This window comes from Manis javanica, chromosome 7 (assembly GCF_040802235.1).
Source record: "Manis javanica isolate MJ-LG chromosome 7, MJ_LKY, whole genome shotgun sequence".
Lineage (NCBI taxonomy): Eukaryota > Metazoa > Chordata > Mammalia > Pholidota > Manidae > Manis > Manis javanica.
This window is the reverse complement of record NC_133162.1, coordinates 123132473-123157578: the sequence shown is the minus strand read 5'-3', so window position 1 is coordinate 123157578 and position 25106 is coordinate 123132473.

Here is a 25106-nt window from a genome sequence, read left to right as displayed (position 1 = left end):
TATTGTGATTCTTTGGTGAAGTCATAGTTCCTTGACTTTCCATGTTCCTTGAAGTTTTGTTCTGCTTTCTTTGCACTGGAATCAACAGTCACCTCTTCCAGTCTTTACTGATTGAGAGAAATACCTCTTTGGGAGAAATATCTCTTTGAGAGAGAAATAACATCTTTCAGCCCTGTTAAGTTTCTGAGGCTTGCTTTATGGATATGCCTACTCCACACTTCTTGCTTCCCCTTCTGGTAGATTCTTAAGCTTGTATGCTTTTGCTTAATATTAAAGATCCAGGCCATGTGCTGACAACCTCTCTTTTACTTTCCAGTGACATTCTCCCCCACCACAAATCCTGGCTGGCTTTCTGTGCATATATTTTAGCTGCCAGCAAAAGCTCACCCTTGCTGCCACTAGGAGTTGCACAGGGAGTCAGTCATGGGGTTGGTGGGGGAGAAGTGGATGAAGTGTATGGGGCACTGAGGATACCTGTGGGCCAGCTGAGGGATTCCCAGTGGCATGCGGCAGACCAGTGGAGTTCTGGATGCAGTTAGCAGGATCTGCTTCCCTTTGATACGTTCTGTTCCTAGCCTCGGCTGCTGCTCTCCCCTCTTCTCACTGTCCCTTAGTCATGCAGCTCATGAACCAGTACTCTGGATGGGGTGAGACAGAAAGGTGCCTCACGGAATGTCAAGCCCAGGAGACAACTGTGGAAGTTGGGCTCTCACTCACATGCTCTCATCCCTGCAGAAGAAATCACAGTCTGAGAGGGGCTCTCTTGGCACAAAGCTGTGCCACCTTGAAGGAGGGCAATGCAGGTAAAGTCAAACTGCTCCTTTTACCTTCTCCAAAGTGACCAATCTTAATTTTGTTCCAGCAGTTTACTGGACCTTCTTCATGGGTATCCTGGGCTTCCACAAGGGCTCTCTCATCTGTGGATGATTATCTAATTTAGCATTCTCTGGAGGTACCCAGACCATGGTCAAGAGGGGCTGGAGCCAGTTCCTGGGCACTTCGGGAAGCAGAGCTGTGGCCAAGGTCTCTCTGCCCATCACCTGGCACACTGGTGGGTGGGACTCCTCCCAGGCCCCTTTACTTCCTCTCGTGGCTAAATAATATTCCACTGGATGAAAAAAGAAATTTTGTTTTTCCTTTCATCAGCTGGTAGACATTGGGTTGTTCGCACTTTTTGGCTATTGTGAATAATGATGTAATGAACATTAAAATAGATATTACATATTTTTTTCTGCATTAACCAACACAGAGTTCTCAATACTCTTAGGTATATACCTAGGAATGGATTTGACTGAATCATATGGCAATTCTATATTTAATTTTCTAAGGAACAGCTGGTTACAGAACCAAAACCAAAGGGGGCTTTAGTGGGGTTCTCAAGGTTATGGACTTGTTTCTTGAGCTATTGTTAGACCTCAGTGAGTGAGTGAGTTACCTGGGGGCAGACCTGTCTCCTCAAAATGGCTTTACATATTTATGAAGGGCCCTACAGTTTCATAATCTGCTACCTGGATCCCACAGCTCCCACAAAGGCACTTCTGTGTGTGAAAATGGATGTTGAATTGTTGTTGAGGGGCAATACAAACAAGGACGTGTTATGTGGCCATTTTATTGGTGTCACTCCAGCTCTTCTCTTTTAAAGGTTGCTAAAGTTCATACAGATTTCTATGCCAAAATGCCTCAGAGTGAGCTTTTCATCTTTCACATGGCTCATCCTTGACGGAGTCAGGTATTCTCTGCGATGCAGAGCAGGCTGCATTTGCACTGAGCCCACCCAAGCGGGGATTTTGCTGCTTTCCATAACAGTGAGGGTTCTTGTTCCTTCCACAGCCTCGTTAACAGTGCAGCATCTTTGAGGGAAGTCTGACTGAGGGGTCTGCTAGAATGGGAGGACCCAGAACTTCAGGCCTTGGATCACTTCTGTTCTGTACGGTGTTTTCCCATCAGGCAGGGGGAACTGCCAGAGTTGCAATGAGTTCATCCTTTAATAAATACAGTCAGTGAAGCTTAATTTCAAATAAAAATGGATGATGTTAATAAGCTTAACTTTCGAGCAACCCAGTTTCATTTAAAACAATCCCTCTGGGAATGTTCATTAGACTGCTTTTAGCATACTGCAAATTTGAAAAGTCAGAACTTTATAAAAATTTATAAATATTGTGTTTAGTATTATGAGTATATTAATTATGACTACAATGGTTTAAATATTTATCAAATAAAGGAATATAATTTATGAATAAAACTGAGTTACCAAATGGACAATTTAAGGATCAACATTAATACTCTTTCTACATTTTGATTAAAAATGAACAGTTATTGAATCTAATTGTCTCTAAAAATTAAAATGCAGGTTATATGAGCAGAAAATAAAATTTTCCATTTATACTTAAATTTTTGTCAAATATTTGTTGTGAGTTTCTGATAAATATACAAACAGTTATGAATATGTTTTGAAGACTTAAGAATTGCATGCCATTAATGTACAGATTAAACTGATCAAGTGTTTTGATAGTCTGGTTAAATGTATAAACTGTCTCTAAAAAATGCCCAAGCCCACATTTTGCATAGTTTTACAACTGTCTACAGTCTCTATATGACCCTTGTAAGTATTATGATCTTACTATTAAGATACTGCATACATGCACAAACTACCTCATATTATCATATGAAAATCTATAGAATTTCAGTGATACCTTCAATCAGCTTGCATATACTCTCAGCACAAATAAGGAAGTTATTATTGCAATCCTTAAGTTCTCTATTTATTAACTAACCTATTTGGTTGAAAATATTATTCATTCTTGATAAAAACATATATAGTCATAAGAAATTGAAGCTGTGATGTAGATACTGTCATTTACATATGCATTACAACAGCTATTTTAGAGTATCAAATACCTACTTCTAATGTGGGGAACCAAATACATATCATGATTTTGTACTGCAAACTCGCTGATAGAAATACAACACAGTGATATTTGATTTTAATAGGGTATTTAGAAAGACTATCCTGAACTCCAAACCACTTCCATTTATTAGTAAGAAGTATCTCTATTAAAATGAAAAAAAGATATTTTATTTCTTCTCATTTCACTCCTTTTTATTATGAGAATCAAATTTTAAAAAATGGCATATTCCCCCTTGACTATTAAGTATCATACAATTATGTTTAGAACTAATCCTGATAAGTGGTTAAAATAAAATATTACAATTTCTAATCCACCAAGAAGAGAATCAATCAAGCACATTTATTAAAATATTGAAATAATAAAACTAAAACAATAATAATATAATAAAAAGAACTAAACTTTTAACTTCCTCTATATTATAACTTATGTTAAGCTCATTAAATGTATTGTTGAGTTTATCTTCTCTGTGTTAATAAAGGTAATTTTGAGCTTAAATTCTATTTTTGTTTCTTATTCAAATTTGAAAATAAATTTTACTGCTGTAAATGAATTTTTAAAATTTGATCACAGGAAGCAGTTTCTCAGTTTATTTTACATTTAGGTAGAATTCACATATATAAAATGTAAACTTCAAAATGTAAAATTCAGTGGGTTTTAGTATATTTACAAACTTGTGCAAGTATCATCATATATAATTATACAATATCTTTGTAAACCAAATAGAAATCCTGTGCCCATCAGGTTTTCAATAGAAATTAAACCTTCCCCCATCCCTTAACAGTAAACTGAAATATTTTTGTCTATATGGACTTGCTCCTTCTGGACATTTCATACATAGAATCATATAATGAATGGGCTTTTTGGTCTGGTTGCTTTCAATAAATATAAAGTTTCCAGTATTCATCCATGTACTAACATGTATTGGAAGGTCATTCCTCTTGTGGCTAAATAATATTCCACTGGATGAAAAAAAAAATTTTGTTTTTCCTTTCATCAGCTGGTAGACATTGGGTTGTTCGCACTTTTTGGCTATTGTGAATAATGATGTTATGAACATTAAAATAGATATTACATAATTTTTTCTGCATTAACCAACACAGAGTTCTCAATACTCTTAGGTATATACCTAGGAATGGATTTGACTGAATCATATGGCAATTCTATATTTAATTTTCTAAGGAACAGCAAAACTGTATTTTTTTAAATTGTGTTTTGATTTTTGTTTCAGTGTCTTATTTAAGAAACTATTACAACTAATCCAGGATCATGAAGACTTGTGCATATATTTCCTACTATGAATTCCATAGTTTTAGCTTTTACATTTATTTCTGAGATCCATTTTGAGATAATTTTTGTGTCTGATCTGTTCCATGCGTATACCCAGTTGTCTCAGTATCATTAATTAAAGAGACTGCTGTATTATCATTCAGTGGTCTTGACACTCTTTGCGAAAATCAGTGACCATAGATGTTTCAGCTTATTTCAGGATTCTTAATTTTATTCTGACATTTTTTGTTTCTTCTTCCACCTTTCCTGCTGACATCACTCTTTATCAGATGATTAAGCTCTAAATGGAATAGGTATCAACCTCCATGTTTAAATGAACAAATTATGTTAAATGCCTTTAAATGTGCTTTTTTAAAGTTAAATGTTTAATGAGTTTATTTATAAACAACTAGTGCCAGCTGAAAAATCATATAGAAAAACACAAAATCAAAATAACTCAGTATCTTCAGATGGCCAACAGACACATGAGGGGATGCTCCGCATCGCTAATTATCGGAGAGATGCAGGTTGAAACTACAATGAGGTATCACCTCACACCAGTGAGGATGGCTGCCATCCAAAAGACAAACAACAACAAATGTTGGTGAGGCTGTGGAGAAAGGGGAAGCCTCCTACACTGCTGGTGGGAATGTAGATTAGTTCGACCATTGTGGAGGGCAGTATGGAGGTTCATCAAAATGCTCAAGACGGAACTACCATTTGACCCAGGAATTCCACTCCTAGGAATTTACCCTAAGAACGCAGCAATCAAGTCTGAGAAAGACAGATGCACTCCTATGTTTATCGCAGCACTATTTACAATAGCCAAGAATTGGAAGCAACCTAAATGTCCATCGGTAGATGAATGGATAAAGAAGATGTGGTACATATACACAATGGAATACTACTCAGCCATAAGAAGTGGAAAAATCCAACCATTTGCAGCAACATGGATGGAGCTGGAGAGTATTATACTCAGTGAAATAAGCCAAGCAGAGAAAGAGAAATACCAAATGATTTCACTCATCTGAGGAATATAAGAACAAAGGAAAAACTGAAGGAACAAAACAGCAGCAGAATTACAGAACCCAAAAATGGACTAACAGGTACCAAAGGGAAAGGGACAGGGGAGGATGGATGGGCAGGGAGGGATAAGGTAGGGGGAGAAGAAAGGAGGTATTAAGATTAGCATGCATAGGGGAGAGGGAGAAAGGGGAGGGTTGTACAACACAGAAAGGACAAGTAGTGATTCTACAACATTTTGCTATGCTGATGGACAGTGACTGTAATGTGGTTTATAGGGGGGAAATGATATAGGGGGGACCTGATATAGGGGAGAGCCTAGTAAACAGTATTCTTCAGGTAAGTGTAGGTTAAAGATTAAAAAAAAAGAGAGAAAGAAAGAAAGAAAAGGGGGATTACTCCTTGATAGGATAAAACTAATGGTAAATCAAAGATTAACACATGTTTTAAATATCCTTAATTTTGATCACTTAAAGGGTGTCAGATGATGGGCTATGGAGGTACACTTTTCTGATAATATTCCTTTCTTTTAATAAAAAAAAAAAAAAAGCAGTTCCTGTGTGGTGACCTCCAATGAGTTCTACACAATGGTACAAAGGGCATATCAAAGTGTGGGCAAAGGGTCTGTTTGTGTTTATACAGAAGATCAAAGCCTAATTTGGCTACCCAGAAAATGAACTAAGATATGATATGAAGAAGAACTTCCAACATCAGCACTCTCTGGAAGAGTCATACCAGAAGATGATCATCAAAAAACCTCCACAAAGATCCAGGCGATGCTGCAGTTGTAGCTGCATCCATCCCACTGGTTCCTGGACTTGCCATTGGAATGAAAAAGGAGATATCTAAGCTGGCCTGTGCATACAGTAAAACAACAAATTTGACTGCATCTATACTGTTGAAACTCAACCAAGAATTAGGAGAAGTGCAAGTTGTAGCGCTCCAAAATCTTACAACTACAGACTATCTACTGTTAAAAGAAAATATGGTATGTGAACAGTTCCCAGGAATGGGTTGTTTTAATTTGTCTGATTTCTCTCAGACTGTTCAAGTACAGTTGGACAATATCCATCATATCATAGACAAATTTTCACAAATGCCTAGGGTGCCTAACTGGTTTTCTTGGCTTCACTGAGATGGCTGGTAATTATAGATCTGCTTTGGTTATGTAACTGTGTTTCTATTATGTTACTGTGTGTGTGCAATTTAATTAGTAGTTTAAAATCTATACATGCTGAAGTTACTCTACAAGAAGATATGTCAAAGAAATAATCAATCCTCCCATGTTTTCTTCCATCTGCTACCTCTATAGCTTTTCTTCTTCCTTCCTAATTACAACCCTTAAATAGAATTTGTGCCTCATATCAAATTTACCAAGTATCATAATTTCTCCAAGTGGTAAACATACCTCAAGACAAATGCTTGGCATAGAAGTCACAGGGCATAAATCTGCAAAGAAGTAAAATGCTTACCTTTTCAAACAATATGGTTTATCTCTCACTTACCAACTTTACATCTCCCTGTATGGTCCCAGAAGATGACTGGTTAGCCAGAGATGGGCAAGATTCCTCAAGGGAGGAACAACCTAAGACAGGCACAGTCGCAGGGGGGTCATCAGGTGAGAAATTGGGGATCAACAGAGGTGAGGCCTAGAACCTCACCCCCCTGTTTTGAGAGAAATCTTCTGCATCCGTGGATGTTTTATTGCCCTTGTCTAGCTTGGATTAACACATAGTCTACAGGCACACACCTGATCATCTACAATTGCCCTCTTAGAGCACTAAACTATGTTTTCTATCTTTATCTTGCATCTACCTACCACTTCAGCATTTTCTTAAAAATAATAATAATAATAAGGGAGAAGTGTGGGATTCACATATAAATCAAGTATAAAAATCAAACAACTATTCATATTTGACCTGGTTGTTTATAGTTCATAATGCGTGATTAAAACCGAAAGTTTCTGTGATGACTGCCCTTGTACTGTTCACCATGTAAGAACTTATTCACTATGTAAGAATTTGTTCACCATGTAAGAACTTGTTCATTGTGCTTCAGAAGATTGGAGACTGACGAGAATTAGGCTTGGGGTGGATTAATGATTGTGCATTGAGTCCCTTGTACAAAATTTTATTGTTGTTCACTGTTAACAACCATTTGTTCAATAAATATGAGAGATACCCTCTAAAAAAAAAATCCTCACAGTAAAAAAAAAAAAAAAAATTATGTATAAAATAAAATAGGGGTCCTGAAAGAAATGTCTTATGAATTAAGCATATAAACTTTAATAGATGAGCATCAAACTTCAAAAAAAAATAACTCAGTATCTTAAGCATAAAATTAAATTAAATTTGGAAAGGAATTTACTACATGGGAATTTAAATCTAATATTTAACTCTAAAGAGACAAATAGAGCTCAGTATGAAAATAGTTACTATAATTGAAAGTAATTTGGGTGTTATGTGATATTGTCTGAGTTAGATAGTTCTCAATTTTAAAGTAACCTTGAATAAAGTTGGAAATATCCTAAATCACATCAAATGTTCAATGAGGCTCAAGACCCAATTTTTATATTTCCCCGAGTTCTTGTTAACTACTATGACTCAAGTTTCTTGGCAATATTGTCTCTGTAAATTGTAGTTTGATACACCTTGGGTTAACATAAGAGTTCTGGATTTTTTTTTGCACCAGCTTTGCTTAAAAAGTTATAGCAAATATACAAATGGGTTTTGATTGCTCATGAGTGTTCCGCTATAAAATAAAGTACATGTAACAGCTTTATATTGACCAGGAAATTTAAAGAAAATGATTGCTCCTTGATTTCTCCCTTCTGCTTGTTGAATAAATAGTCCTTTCTTTCAAACATAAACATGGCAGATTGCAGCTCCCTGGTATCTATCTCTCTTTGGAATCCTATCTATTCTAAAAATGAACACGGCTGAACGGCTTCCATGTAAATTTTCAACACTTGCTATCTATTTTAATAGCTGAATACATTGGAGGACAAGAAAATCGCATCATCAGTGTAGGTAAGGAATTTATTTGGCAGAGGAAGAAGCTGAAGATAATCCTCTTTACGTAACAAGCGCACACCCAGAGGTGCAGTTTGGACCGAGGGAGACTAAACCACTTATTGATATAAGCATCTGAATTACATTCGACTATGGCCTTTTTATTTTAATTTCAAACATATTGTGCATCACAATCTCACTCTTAATTCCAAAGCAGAACTGTTATAAGGCTTCTGGCTTGAATGAAATATCCAAGGTTGCCAAGATACGGCGGTAGGTGGCTGCCAGGGCAGTCTACAGCACTTTGTTGAGCTCCTGGCTGGCGCCAGTGGTTAATTCTGTTCACCCAAAGGGCTGAAAAATCAGCCTTTAAATTCAGTAATAGTGAGATAATATGTTTTCTTGCTCAGCACTGAATTTTGTTTATTCACTGTGTCTCCCTAAAAGCCAAACCCGTGTTATCGCTGAGCAGCCTAACCCTTAAAATCTAGCTGAGTTGTAAAAGGGCTTATATTTTTCTCTTTCCTGTTTCAGGAAAGACTATACACTCTAAACTGTAGTGGCCACCTTACCTTCGTTTCGCCTGCATTGCAACAGAAGGAACCAGATGTTGATAGAGAAGTTCATTTCCTTGATTAACATGACTCATTCAGTGCACTAGGGTATGGTTACTATACTTCCCTTAATGTTTCTTACTTTACCTGCATTCTTTGTACATTTGTGAGAAGTAAAAGAGCTTTAATCAACTGTTTCTAGAAGTATGTATAGGCAAGTATTTAATTAACTTACAGTAGTATAGTACTTTTTAGCAACATGACTGTGTGTATTTGTGGCGTACATGCATGCATGCACATTTTTGTGTGTGTATTTATGAATTTTAATTCCTAGTATAACTTATGTATTTTGGACATGGTTAGTAATTACTGACCTTGAGCACACAGTGTTCTATTTCCTTGCCTTTTTTAGCTTCCAGACTTGCTTAGATTCTTCAGTGTATGTCCTTTTCTTTGAGTAATTCCAGCCTCTTGCTTCCATTATCATTTCTTCTGTTCTTCTGAGACTCCTGCCTTCATTTTGTAAGGGCCCTGACATAAATCATGACTACATTAGGCACATCTGAATAATCCAGGATAATACCACCATTTCAACATCCTTAATTTAATCATATCTGCAAAGCCCTTTTATGATGTAATGCAACAGGTTCTGGAGACTAAGACATGGACATCTTGCAGGGTGGGGAGATCTTGCAGGCTGGGGAGGGTTGCAGTATTCAGCTTATCATAGTAAGAAAGTGAAATAGAAATAATATCAGGAACTGGTTAATGTGGATAAAAAATAAGCCAGATAAGGAGATACTGAATACTAGTAGCGAGTAAAGATGGTATGTTCAGAGACAAAAGAGGGGCAATTGAGCAGAAACTTAAATAAAGCAAACGAAAGAAGCAATGGAGGATCTGACAGAAGCCCTTTCAGCAGTAGGAGCAGCTGATGCAGTGGTCCTAAATCAGGTCAGACTTGGCTTGTCCAAGAATTGTCATACAGAGCAGACTGAGCTAGAGTAGCGCTCACTGAGGTAGGAAGGAATCACAAAAGTAGAGCATTGTAGGCCATGGTAAGGACGATTATTCATTGGTAACCTCTATACCTATGACGTGGTAATCTGTCATTTTTCTGGGGTGCAATTCTAAGCTGTGTTCACTGCTGTGAGGTTTATCTGCAGGAATGAGCCACTGGTTTGTGAAAGAGATTATCAGCTGGCCCCAGTATCTACTGTTTTCTACTTGTGTGTAGGAAAAGTTTCTCCTGAAGTGATAAATACTATTTTATTTATTTGGTTAGCGCATAAAGAAAGTCATGGTCTTTTTAAGTGGACAGAAATGGAAAAGACTCAAATTATGTAACCTGAGATATCTCTTAGTCAGAAAACAAAATTTTGAGTTAAGTTAATGTTCAGAAGACTGAATTCAATAATGACTCAAATTCATGATTTGTACATGTCTAAAATCTCCATATTTTCTGCAACTGTTTCAGCTAAGTTCTCCAGACAATGCAAAATTGCTCAGCAGGTAAGAACTAAAAGGTTAGAGAAAAGTTGAGCATTGGTTGACTTCTTGTTTCAGAATGTGGGAGGTACAAATGATTTCAGATTTCTAGGCTTGCATGGTACATCAGTCAGCAACTTCTAGCTACTCTTTATTTTCCACAGATATCTTTGAATTCATGATTATTTTAAATCCATTTAATCCATTTTCACCATTTAATTCTAAGACACTGTCATCCCTCACCTATTACCTACGCCCCCTTACTCAGGCTTCCTCCATTCCTCCTTCTATACTTCCAATGGCACAATTTATTTTCTACAGTGTGAAGAGAATGATTTTTTATTTTAAAAAATCATATAATTCCTCTTCATAAAACTCTAGTGCTTTCTTAATGAAGTTGACTTCTGTAAGGAGCTGAAGGATCAAGCTGTTGTATCCTCAACACCCTTTCATTACAATTTCAAATAAACATCGTTCTGGGTTTTTTTTGCCCTGTGCCTTCATACAAGCTATTTTTTCTTCTTCAAGGCTGACTACCTCCCAACTCCAATTAACAATTGCTAGTCATCCTTCAGATCTCAATTTACATGTCATCTACTCAAAGAAGTCCATTCTAGAAAAGACCTCACTGTAATACGTTTGTTTCTATACTTCTTCAATGCTATTTTCACAATTTGCTAATTACGAGACTTTTAATGACTTGTCCACATCTATATCAACCACAAGACTGTATGACCCCTGAGTATAAAGACTAAGTCTATCATATTCACCAATGTGCCCAAGACTTCAAAGGCCTTGCGAGCCAGGAGAGATTCTATGTTTTTGCTTAATAGTGTGTGTCCAGCTCTTAGCGCTGTGCGTTCCCATGGCAGGCACTCAGAAAATATTTGTTGAACTGAAGAATAATAAATGAAAAGTGAAAGAAGGCAACGTGTCTAACTTGTGACAGTTGGGTCATTAAATCCATTATCTGCACATTGAAAATGAGGTAGGGAGCTGTTGGCTGTCTTTTAAATTATCTTCCTACTCCCTAGTTTTTATATGAGGGCTCTGTTTTCAGTTCTCCCAGTTGTCTGCAAATATTTGCCTGAGATTGCCATTTGTATAGAAAAGAGCCTTGTTCTTTGAGATGGATCCTTCATAAAATAAATGTTATAATGGTCCTGAAAATTGAATACATGTATTCAAAATTCACTGTAGATATTCACTCACAAATATACCACAAAATTTTAAGTTGAAGCCTGTTAAAAATTTAAAGACCTAAAAAAAGAAAGAGGTAATAACAAACTAATACAAAAGAGAAATTATGGTTCTTAACTTTAATTTAACCCTTCAGTTAAAAAAAAAAAGAATCCCTCACAGGTAGAATGATAGAAACAGAAATATCTGTATCTAATATCAAATCAATCAGTAAAAAGAAAATGACATATCCAAAATAAATTTCAGACTTTATTTAAATTGCAGTATGAATTTCATTTTTTCTATATAATTTTTCTTGAAGCATTGGATATATTTTTATGCACTAAACATATTCAGTAGACATGGTACAATTGCCATTTTTCCTTTATTATTTAGGAAGTCACCCTGTGGTTTTAAATGTATACTTTGGGGCAGAATAATATTAATATTTCTTTAAGGTTTCCTGTGGATTTAACCAAGTGAGAATGTATTTTTCTCCTTAGGTAGAGCTGACAATTCCCAGGCATCATACTCAGATTTTTGAAATCACTTAGATATAAATGGGAGGAAGGGAGAAGGTATTCTTCAAATGGGATTGTTTAGCTAGACTGTCCACTTATTAGAAATAAATAAGAAAAAATATATCTTTAGGGAATCAGTAAATAGATATTAAAAAGTGAAGATAACTTCTCCTTTAAAAGCAATAGCCTCTTTTTATTCTGGTTGGTAACAGCTAACTTGAATGCAGTGTCTACCATATGCCGGGCACTTTGTGGGCACTGCATACATTGTCTGTCTTGTTTCTGAAAAGAGCTAATTGGATGAAGATTATTATTCCTTTTGTGAAGATAAAGAAACAGGGGCTTAGAAATCTATTTAGGAGGTTTCCTCTATATAGAAAAGGAAGCAAAACAAGATGCTCAAGCCAGAATGAATTTTTGCTCCAAAGCTCTTCTCTTAAGACCTGCTTAAAAATTTCCGATCAATCCATGTATGTGAGAACTGCTACTGTTTAACATTTTTAACGTGATTATTAAGTTTGTCTCTTTCCTTTAGTACTGTCCTCTGCACACCTGTTCTGTGCCAGGTCTTTCCCTGTCCTTGTGTCCCGTACTTACTGCTCTGCGTCATCTTCCCTTTGCTTTCACCACACCCGAGGTTAGGAGGCTGAATTCCGTAACAGGCAGGTGATACCACTTGTTTGCTTTTTCAACTCTCTCTGTTTCTGTTCTGCATTGTGGGAGTGGGGCTTTGGAGACACTCTCACTCCCACGGTTTCCCTGGGCCCCCAAATCCTGTCATTCTAAGGAGTGCAGCAAAAAAGTGACTTTACGTGCTAGGCCAGTTCCGGAGACTGGGGAGCTGTGAACAGTCTCTGGTTTGCTTCCCTCCTGTGGGTACAGATTTTACAGTGTATCGCAAATACCCTTCATTGTTTGTGCTTTGAAGTTATACTTTATTTTCTTATTTCCATGGGGGTAGACATTTCTTTATTTGTATTACATACGGTGGGGTTTAAGAGAGTAACAATTCTTTTATGCAGACCCTAACCAAATTATTTTGACTCATTTAAATGTTTGCCTGTATACAAACATTTATATAAATTCTCTTTGTGAAATGAAAGGAAATTCTGATGTGCTATTAATACCTGGATCATAGTCGTAATCCCTGTTCTGACTGCACTTGTGACCTTTAATAAGTAATTTAATCTCTTTGAGTTGTCAATTCTGCAGCTATAAAATGAAAATTTTTAAAACTAAGCAAAAATGTGTGCCCTATCTTTCTCATAATATGAGCTGTCTTTAAAACGTGAAAAGTGCTATATACATACAACATTTTGTTTGCTAATAGATGTTCTATATGTTTGTATTTTCATACACTGGATTTCTTTAAATTAGGACAATATTCTTTAAATAAGAGTCTGATTTCCTCTTATTTATATTAAAAATTATTTTAATATAGTATTTAGACATTGACAAAGAAGATTCACACAAATGGCTTTAAACTTTGCAATAATTCTTATACATAGATATTATTAGCTCTGAAAATTTGGGGTTAAAAGATTTATATTAAGGCTTATCTAGATGCATTTTTAATGTATATTAAGTAAAATGTGCTTTTTCTCCTATGGACAAATTAGAATATACGGATGTGTAATAATGTCCATTCTTAATTAGGTAATGTGCTACCCAGATAATCATATAGGCAGCATTTAAGACTCATTGAATATCCCAAATTCAGAGGCAGAAAAGTACTAAGGGGTGCAGCATTCTAAAGTCTCCGAAACATAAGGAGTCAATGAAAACAAGAAACAGACTGTCTGAGGTAGAATATTTCAGGTACAAAAAAAAGATACATTGGTGGCCTGAAAAATGGAATACTTGGTCAGAAAAATGGTTTTTGTAGAGGCTCTGGAGTAGCATGGCTTACCTAAATGTAGATTATGGAATTTCTGGATATCTCATTTGATTTTCTCTAATTAATTTGCATTAACACTTAACTGACATTGATTTGTATGAATCACCTTCATGTCTAAAGTTTTAAAGGTAATAACTGCTCTCATACCATTGAAAAAAATTTTGTTAGGAGTAATATGGAAATGCTTTCTTATACAGATAAGAGATAGAAATAATAGCATAGGGTAAAAATTAAGTATCATTGAAGAGTAGTAAAGTTAATTTGTATTACTTAATCACTAATTTCCTTCTTAAAGATTTTTGAAATGTTTCTATCATAAAATTTGTAAATATAGTTATGTGTATTTAAATTACATTTAAACATATATTTGTATATGTACCATATATAAATATAAATGCATATCAAATTTTTAGTGAATATAGTATAACCATCTTATAGTATCTTAAAATAAAAACAATAATATTGCTAGCACAAAAAATGAGTCCCTATATCTTTATTTAGCAACTCAAGTTTCTCTACAACTTTCAACTAAGCAAAAAAGATAAGAGGTAAATTTAATCAATTTAGATATCCAGATTATGTCAGCTGCTGCCATCTAGTTTCACTTTGTATTTATGAAGAAATCATTCTGAGTCTTTCAGAAACTAAAAATGTTTTAAATAGGGAAGCTTCTCTCTATCAAAAACAGATTGAATTACAGTTGATTTCTGTTCCTGCTTCTTTCTTTACATGTAATTTCCTAATTTTACTTACAAATCACTGCTTAGATAATTAAAACATACCTAGAATTTTACATATACAGGTTAAAGTTTGAAATAAATTTCTAAACTCATTCACTTGTCTATATACCTTCATAAATATCCATCTTTTATTTGTTACTAAGTTTATTCTATCAATTATGGAATTAATTCATTTTCAATCTACATATTTAATTACTGTAACACATTCATTTAATGCTTGTATAACAAAAAATGTTTATTGCAAAATAAGCCTTAGGAATTAGACAGTAAACAGTTATCTGTAGGTTGGCTAGTTTCTTTAATGTCTTTTATTTGTACCTAATATCAGTGATAAGCATGTATTAAATTACTCATTAGACTTATGTCAGCAATCGAGTCTAAATCAATAAGCAAAATAAAACCAAAAATAAATAAAAATAAAATTCATTGTGATATTACTGCTTCTCCACTCTCCCTGTAATAGCAAAAGTCCTTTCTTTATACATGTTGAAATTGTGACTCTTTGTTTCCCTAACTGGGGTCCATGAACACTGAGCAGTTCAAATAAGTGAAAAGCAATAAGAAATTTGCATTTTTTACACAACACGTCTTGGTGTGAGGACAAACTCCAAAGCATTTCTGCCAGAGCAATGAGGATCATACTTGTTAGGAATGCCTATTTAATTTTATTTAAAAAAATACTCTTCACATAAAAACATTATTTTTAATTGTGATTGCTTTTATATTAAATTTGATATTTTTTGTCATTACATAAAACCTATTTACAGGAAGATATTATACTTATTATATTTATAGGTACTCATTGGAGCATGAATTTGATTTACAGAACTCAATTTATTTGGCAATACAATAACATCTTTTTGCTTAAAATATATATTTTATTCACTAATACAATTAAATCATGTGTTAGGAAACACTGAGTTTTGTGCTTTTATAATTATTCAATATATTTACGTCATTTATAAATAAATAGTCATTATCATTCCTCTGGTAGTATTGAATTAAGTGTTTTCACTATACACACACATACACAAATGATAGCCATATGGCAGTCAAATGAAGGTGATGGATGTTAATTAATTGATTGTGCTAATCATTTCATAATATATACATGTTACATCATCATGTCATACACCTTAAAAAATAATATTGTACAGCCTAAACATAAAAAATTTCTATTTGTCAATCATGCTTCAGTAAAGCTGAAAAAAAGTAAAATAAAAAATAAAATAAAATTTAATGAATAAAATTAATGTAAAAATAATGCTGTATATATATCTAATTTTAATATTAATGAATTACCTCATTTAAATCATTTCCATAAACAAAAAGCAGACATGATACCAAGAAGAATTAAAATATTTTTATATTGAAAAAGTAAAAAAATTACTTCTAAATCTAACTTTCACAGAGATATAAAAAATTAAGAAATCAGTAAGAACAGCAACAATTTATCCTTGAAATTAAAATGGTAAAAGAGGGGAAATGGCAATATAAAAGTAAATCTTTAAAATTTAGAAAGTTATCTCTACATTAAAAAATTTAATTCTGATAGATATAATAATACAGAAAGACATGAATTTTCAATATTGCCTCAAGAAGCTGGTTAAAATGAACAGACATATAAAAAATTAAATTAGTCATGTTTTAGGCCTGATGTAGGCACAAAATTGAATTATTTTACATTTTCCAGTGATTGATAATTACTATGTTTTTAAACCATTCAACTGAATGTCAATTCAATAAACTACCAACAGGTAAAATCTAGGCTTTATAAAAATAATCATTCACAGTAAAATATAAGGTTTATTATGGTATATCAAGCCATTTATGTTAAAAAACCAGTTAACATAAGGAAAATTGGTTGATTCAGAATATAAAAATATACCAAAAAAGGCATGAAAAAATTATTTGTATAGTAATTTATTAATAAAACACAGAGATTAGTTAAATGCCACTTAAAAATCTGACAATACTTATTTTAGGGTACAAAATATTGCTGGTATATTCTTGTCTATGAGTGATGACATGGTAAGGTCACAAACTTTGAAGAACAAAATGCACCAATTTTTAAGAATATGCTTTCTTTTCAGTTCTGCAGTGTCACATGTACAAAGTTATCCTAAAGAAGTAATTAAGGATTTATGCACAATTTTTTTCAAGATGTTAATTGTAGTGATATGTAACAGAAAAACATATTCAGTAAGTGACAGTGAGATAAATATTGTATCTAAACTCTAAAATACTTTGGCATTGCTTGATATAGAAAACCACTTATATATTTAGTGGAAAAGTCAAGCTATAATGAGATGCTTAAGAATATAATCTTTCTTTGTAAGAGTAAGAAAGGTATATATGCAATTTTGAAATCAATCAGGAAGTCTATAAACCAACCACAGTGTTTGTCATGCTAGGCTATCTGCTATTTTTGTTACACCTGTTATTTATAATTAATATAAATAAACCAGTACTGATATCACTTGAAAGTGTTGACAAAGTTTACAAAGAAAGGATTCTTGGGTTATTTTTCTAAATCTAAAATGTATACACTGTTTTTATGTACACAAATATTTTTGTTTCATAATCCTCCCTATCGGATTTTTGAAATAATAGCAATGTTAAGAACATGCATCTCACAACATGGATGCAGCAAGACAGTATTATGCTCAGTGAAATAAGCCAGGTGGAGAAATATAAGTACCAAATGATTTCACTCATTTGTGGAATATAACAACAAAGAAAAACTGAAGGAACAAAACAGCAGCAGACTCAGACTCCAAGAAGAGACTAGCAGTTACCAAAAGAAAGAGTTTGGATGGGTGAGTGGGGAGAAGGGAGAACGGGTGACTGGGAAGGCAGTAGAGCACAGAGAAGACAAGTAGTGACTCTATAGCATCTTACTAGCTGGTGGACAGTGACTGCAATCAGGGGCTGAGGACTTGATAATACGGGTGAATGTTGTAACCGCAATGTTGCTCATGTGAAACTTCCATAAGATTGTATATCAATGATACCTTTATAAAAAAAAAAAAACATGCATCTCCCACGGGCAAATATTTAACACCATTGAGATTGTCAGGTAAATGCTCAATATGGAGATACAAATGATATTTGCATTTATCTGGGAACAATATGTTTTATAACAAATACAATGCATCATCCAACTTCATTTAATTTTCTGTCATTAGATGTCCATTTGTATGATGCAATTATGAAAGAAGATCCTATTGAGAGGAAGAGAGAATTTCAAGCTGGAATATATGATGAGGCAAAAAGGCAGAATTTAAAGTAATGGATTTTCTTTTTTCAAATATTGATGCCAGTAGCATGAAAATCTCTGAAAATATTGTTTAGATTTTGGTGACCCTCAAAAAATATTCATCATTTGGTTTCATACGCCATGTGGTGTATCAATCAAAAGTTTACACTTGTGGGTCACTTTTTTTTCTAATTATATTATTAAAATGTGTCCTGTTAGGCTATGTATTTAGGGGACTCTATTGTTGTTGCTGTGTATCATGAAATCAAATTAATTACGTGTACATATTATGACAGAATAAAATTATGAATGTTCCCTTACTTGAAACAGTATATACTTCTCAGTGAAAAGTAACATCTGCCTAATATTGACAAATGAAAATATAAGTACAGTGAAGAAGTCAGGCATTAAAGCTGTTGGTGTGATATAAAAGGCAACTTATGGTCTGTTAGAATGATGTTGGAAATGATTGATATGGAATACTAAGTGATCACCTTCAAAACAGAGGTGCCTTCCACAGAGCTCAGAGGTTCTGAGCTTTGCATATTATTAAGTATTTGAGGCTCTCTACCACTTAAAGCCACTCAAACTAAAGAAGTTCTATTTTTATGTCCTCTTTATTGATCTTATTAAAATTTTGTTGCTAGAGAGGTTTCCAAGGTCAAAAACGTTTGAAAACAGTCTACTGCTTTAGAATATTAAAAATAATTTCTTTCCACAAATGTGTTTAATGGGAAGATGAGCATTGCCCATGATTATTAAGCATGATTGTTAAATAATCTTATTTATAGGAGATCAATAGTTTAAAAAGTTTTTATTGTTGTTGATATGACAGTAAAGGATTTATGTGTTTTACTGTATGTGTCATGATCACATATTTCTTCAAACTCTAAAAAGTAACATAATTGCCACAGAAAATCATGCTATTAAAATAAAGTAGATTTATGATTTTGTTAAAGCAAGTGTCAAATAAATGAGTCCTCTTAATATTCTCAAAATTATAAATATGTTTTTTATGGTTTACAGTACCTTCCTATTTGTGCCAGATCTTCAAAATTATCAGTGTAAAACAATCAAGAAGAATTAGTGTTGATAATGAGGCTTTAAAAACTAAACTTCCTTTATTCACTCTCCATAAAAGAAACCTGACCTTAGCTTTATCTATTTTCATATGACTCACTCATAACTTAAAATATTTAATGTTCAGTTTATATGGGATTTATTGTTATGCATGGCCTGAGATGTAATTCTGTATTTGTTTTAGTAAATTGCTAATTATCCTATATATTTAACAATCTATTTTCCACACATTTGAATTTTATCAGCTACAGACTCTCATGACTTTAAAAATGCTACCAATTATTAGGAAGAATTATATTCTATAAACTTATAGTTGACATTGATGGCAAATTTCCACTGAAATCAATGCCAGATGGACTCATACATTTAAATGATCAGCAAACCTGGTCTGAGTGAAGTTAACCGTGGCAAATACATAAAGAGAGAAGTGCTATCATGGAATAACAATGAGCATATTACAAGGTAAGAGAGTAGGTGAAATAACAGAAAATCTAGGGTAGCTATTCCCAATAAACTAAACACTGTGCACTCTGTAAAGTAGAAGAAGGTACCAGGTAATATGTGTTAAAAAGGTCATGTATGGGAAAACATATAATGTGTCTTTAGTCTTTAGTAACAAAAGCATTTTAAGTAACCTTCCTAATCACTTGGCTAGTTGAATTTCAAAGAAGTAATCTCAAAACTTGAGACTTGAAATGCTGCTTCTGAAATATGGAAAAACATTCAGATCTAGAAACTGGGCACTTGATATTTTTTCACAAAATTCATACACAGAATAAATGTTAAAATATGAATTTTAAAGAAGTATGAATTTCAAAGAAGTAATCTCAGAACAGGAGACTTGAAATGCTGCTTCTGAAATATTGCAAAACATTCACACCTAGAAATTGGGCACTTGATATTTTTTCACAAAATTCATACACAGAATAAATGTTAAAATAGCATTGAAGTTTATGGTGCACAAATAAATGAAATAGAATGGAGTAAAACCATAAAAACAAGGGAACAACAAGGAAGAGATTTTTGTTTTGTTTTAGAGAATGTTAAGTGATTGAAAGGGAAAATTGGCATATTTCATTTTCAACACAATACCTAGGATTGTGTATCAGTATAAAAATATTCTTAGTGTATTTACTTCAAATGATAACATTTTAATTGTTTTCTCTAAAGGTAAAATGATTTTATTCTTGTATGGGAGCAAAACTTCTATCCTTAAAATTTGTTTAAATAGGGGAGTTCTAATTCTATTTAAGAAAAAGGTCCTAAAGAAATTAGATTGCAAATATGTATAACTGTATTTTTTACCCTGTGGAGATTCTCAAAGGGGCCTATAATCCCAGAAAGATTGATTGGTTGCTACAGTAGATGCATTAATATACCTGTAATAATAAAACTCCATTTTTATAGCATATTTACATTTTTAATCACATATAATTAGCCAATAAATGGTATACAGCACATGATCAATAAGTGCTATTTACTTTTACTAAGATTAACATTAAAAATGCATAGAATTTTCATATTGTAGACAGTGATGGAGGGAAGATGTAATGGTAGAAGTGATCAAGTAATCCCAGATCAGAACAAAAATTCAAGCAAACAAATGAAGCTTGAAAATGCAAAGCGTGCCTAGAAAATATCCTTATGGTCTTCTAAATATCCTTATGTCTACATCGATATATCATCCATTCAGTGAGCACATCGTTATCTATTTAAAATGCAATTTATATTATTTAAAATATAACTACATTAACTAGACCCCCTAAATATTAAGTTGCCATATCTCATGTTCTCAAGGAGTTTGTAGGGCAATGGGATTTAGAGAAATAGCAATAGAATGAAATTGAAAGTATATTTTTGAGGGCTTTTGTAGGAAATGAGAAGAGGGTTGAGGAGAGTGACGGGTCCGAGCGGTGCGGAGACAGCGCATTCCATCAGCCGGCGGGCACACTAGCTCTGCGAAGAGGGAGGAGGGCTGGAACTTCAGTGCTTCTCCCCAGATTGTTGATACCCGGCAGTCCCAAAGGAGCAACCCAAATCTTTGTAAAAGAAAGCATTTCATTGCTCAGTCTTTAAACGTAATTCTTTTCGTTTTTGGTTGTTTTTGTTTTTATACCAACAAAACCAAACAAAAAAAAACCCACTATGAACTAGAGAAGAAAAGTCTGTTTATCTTTTTTCCATTTTAACAGTTCTTTGCTCTTTGCCTCTTTTTTTCTTTTGAGTCTTATTTTTGTTTTCTAATGCTTGTCTTGCTCAAACACTTCAATGAAACCCACTTCTAAGGGAAGTGTAGAACTTCTAAACCACGTTCAAAACTCAGGCCCTTTTGTACAGATGAGGAGTCAGAAATACTTGACCAAAGAATAACAGGGACAGTTCTCACCAACTTCGGGGAGTGTGTTCTATTTATCTGTATGTGTATGAGTGCATCTCACTCCTTCTTTCTATAGCAACACCTTGAGAGAGTAAGAGCTCAAACTTTTCAGTATTCTTAGCTCTTCGCGGGATCTATTGCAGACAAGATTTCTTCCTAGGCTGTGTGCTGAGTTGAAAAGGGAAGTCCCAGCGGTATGTAACTTTTCCAGGCACCAGAACTTCTGATTTCATTTTCTCTCTTTTTTTGGTGTCTCTCAGCTTAGTCACCAAATAAAGGAATATGCTTATATTAGCAATGCAAATTTCCCTTGTGCTTTTTTTTTTAGTATTTTGTTTTTGATCTTTGGTCTAAGATATTCCTTATAACATATCATGCCTATACATAGTTCATTAATACCATTGGGATTTCTCTTTTTTCAGACGTCAGATTGGGGCCAACTTGTTCAACACGCAGGGCTCTACCTCATCTCATTCAGCTGGCTCTGCTTTTGATAACAAAAGTCATTTCTTCTATGATCAATGTCTCCTTCATTTCTAAGGAAGTACTTGCTATTTGAAATAGGGAAAAATGATTCAGGGATAATATTGTTTCAATATTCAGTGACTGTTTTTAATAGTCTGTTTAAGAGTCGATGTATTTTTCCAAGTTTTTCAACAACAGGAAAACATACTGGTTTACTTAAACATCCTACTTGTCCAATTTTTCTATCTTTATACATGCAAAATAATTTTGGACTTATTGAAAAAGAAATACAAACACAATGATTTTGGAGAAAATAAGAGTGTTTTTAAATTTTCCATTAAAGTTTTCCTTTCCTTGATCATTGTTTTGAAAATATACATACTATCTATTTTCAACTATTTCAAACTATGTCCTTGATGATTTTTTTTGTTTGGCTTTTGCTTTCGCAGCTAAATTCCAAGCTGGGTGTTAATTTCTCATCCACACTCAAAAGTTTGTCTTTATTTCTCTGTAACTAGTTCATAAATGAATGAACACCAAATAACGAAAATTATCTTTTTATTTAATTCTGAAAATCATGTTTTGATTTTTTTTATGATAGTTTATAAAATTATGCCAAAATACATTCAAGTAAAATTTCAACTATATAAGGGTCTACTGCTTTCTTTATAAGGGGTAAAAGATGGTAAGTTTAAAGGTATTGATTCTATTTGATATTATTTCTTCTCTAGTACATGTAAATTATTCCAGTTTTATTTTAAACCTTATAATTGGAGTTCATTTTCTTAAATACAGATTTTCTGGTATTACACTACAATTCATTTGAAGGTTCATTAAATAAGTATAAAAGTTAGGCATATCATCTGATTCCTAAAAGAACAAATATTCTCAAAGTATCACCAAAGTGTTACATCACATTTCTGTCATGTTTCTTTACTTTGTGTTTTCAAAAGTATATTAGCATTCCTAACAATATTATTTCTAATGTGAGATCATTGACTGTAAGTAAGCTGCCTGGCCTTCTTAATTCTTATCAAAGTGGTAATGATGGTGGCATGTCTGAAGTAATCTAAGTAATCCGCCCCCTTTTTTTTTTTTTTGGAAAGAAAGCTATACAAATATCATAGCTCTAGGGAGATCCTTGGAGTGTCGTGTAATCCTCACATTATCCTCTTCTCTAGGCATCTGGCTGTGTGGCTGGTATCTATACTGAATGTTGCTCTGAATTTCCAGATGCTCAAGAAACCCATTATATGATTCACCTTTTACTTCTGGGACTCTAGGATTTTTTTCCCTTCAACTTATTGTTAGAAATTTCAATCCCCTCATAAAACTGACACTAGGTCAGTAAAGAACAAATATCATCTAAGAAGTATAATTAATAAATCAGATCTATAGGGGTTGACATGGCCTCTACTTTCAGTAGGAATAGGGATGTAAAAATGAAATGTCCCTTACTTAGAATTCCAAAGAGCTAATAATTTGTATTAAGTATAGGAGATTTTGTATGCCTAGGAAGGAGTTAAAGAAGATCATAGGCGTGATAATATTTTTCATATTACCATGTGAGAGATTGATATTCAAATAATATATATCACATAAATAGAAGAAAAAAATGTATAGATAAAAGAGGAAGTATTAAGCATATTTCAAATATAACACAGAGGGACTTTGATAAGAGCTACAGACAATTGCATCTGGCAAGCAGCAATTGGAAAAAAAGGTGTTTTGTTTTGAGTAAAGATTTCTGGCTGGTTTTTACACCAAAAACTCAGAAATACTTCTGAGTCTACAAATTGTTATAGCAGCCATAAACCAGAGGATCATTTTTAGTTATTCATGGCATAATGATGAGAGCAGGAGGTAAGCCTGTGTGGCCAGTGATAACCTGTACTCTACAGAAGCTTTTAGAAGGATGCTCTTTGTTATAGTTTTGGAATTTCAAATGTACCAATTATAATTACAGTGGAGACACTACCATTTTAAGGCATGGTGATCTTTACATGACAGGGGAAAAGCCAAAATTAAAATTAAATTATACCTGCTGAAAGAAAAAGGATGGAACCGTTTTTACATTTTACATCTATAATTTAGGATGCCAGTTCAGTAACGGCTGGCAATGGATTTCTTATTCTCAGTTACCTTGTGGGTGTAATAGCATGGTTAAGACCTACTCAAAATTTGTAACTGTAATGTCTGTCTTACAATACTTTTCCTTTAATTCTATTAAAATAATAAGTAATCATTATAGTTACAATTCTCAATTGAGAAATGTGGGCAGATTCCCTAGGACCAGAAAAAAACAGGAGAAAATTTCTGGAGTTTTCCAGAAGAAACTTTAATTCCAGTGACCAGTGGACAGTCTCAGGATTTTTATTAGTGTAATGGAGTACAGATAAAAAAGCAAATCATCTTTGAAACTGGCAGGTATAGCACCATATAATTACCCAAACCTGCATTGTAGAAATACCCCAACAGAATTTTCAGAGAGTTTCCAAAGCTAAGTGGACTTAATACAATGAATATGTCCTCGGTTGATTGGTTTTAGATTAGTGTTTGTAAAGTCATGTATTTTAAAGCCTGACCATATGAATGAACAAAATCAAAGCCCATTTCTACTGTCATTGGGAATCAGTGGCAACAAAATGAGACTAAATGCAATTTTTATATCCACGTTATTAGATTATGAGCCTCCAAAGCCTACATCCAGATCGAAATCCCTATGAAAGAGTGATTGCTCAGGTTACTTCTGGGGCTTTCTCAAGGTGCAGTGCACTGAATGGATTCCTGTATTCTGACCCTCTTTACCCCACATCCACGTGATGTTTATTGCAGCCTACTCTTTCTTCTACCACCACCACTCCAGATACACAGCAGGTTCTCATGTCTCAGAGCCTAGGTTAATACTTTAAAACCCAGAAATAGGTAGAGATACTGCTTCTGTCATATTTGTCTCTTTGCTGTGCTCAGAATTAACTAGTTGACAGAAGGTTGGACTATGGTTCAATCACTGATCCCGTTTTTGGAGAGGAAGAAATGTCCTCTACCTCACAAGGTTCTTCCAACTGGTCTAAGAATCAAAGTGGCTGAGACAGATTGTGGAGTAAATGGAAGTTTTCACCCCAAATTTCCAGAATTTCCTGGCCTGGCCTTAGTCTATTTACATACCAATGGATGTTTACCGCAGCAGAGACTCTGGTGGATCCTGGGCAAGGGGTGGAGAGAAAATGGCCATTCTTTCCTCTCCTCCTTTCCTGGTACCTAATTGCTCTGGTGCCAGTCACTGTGGACCTGCCCATAGACTTCCTTGCTGGAAGGGGCAGCAGGGGAGGGGAGC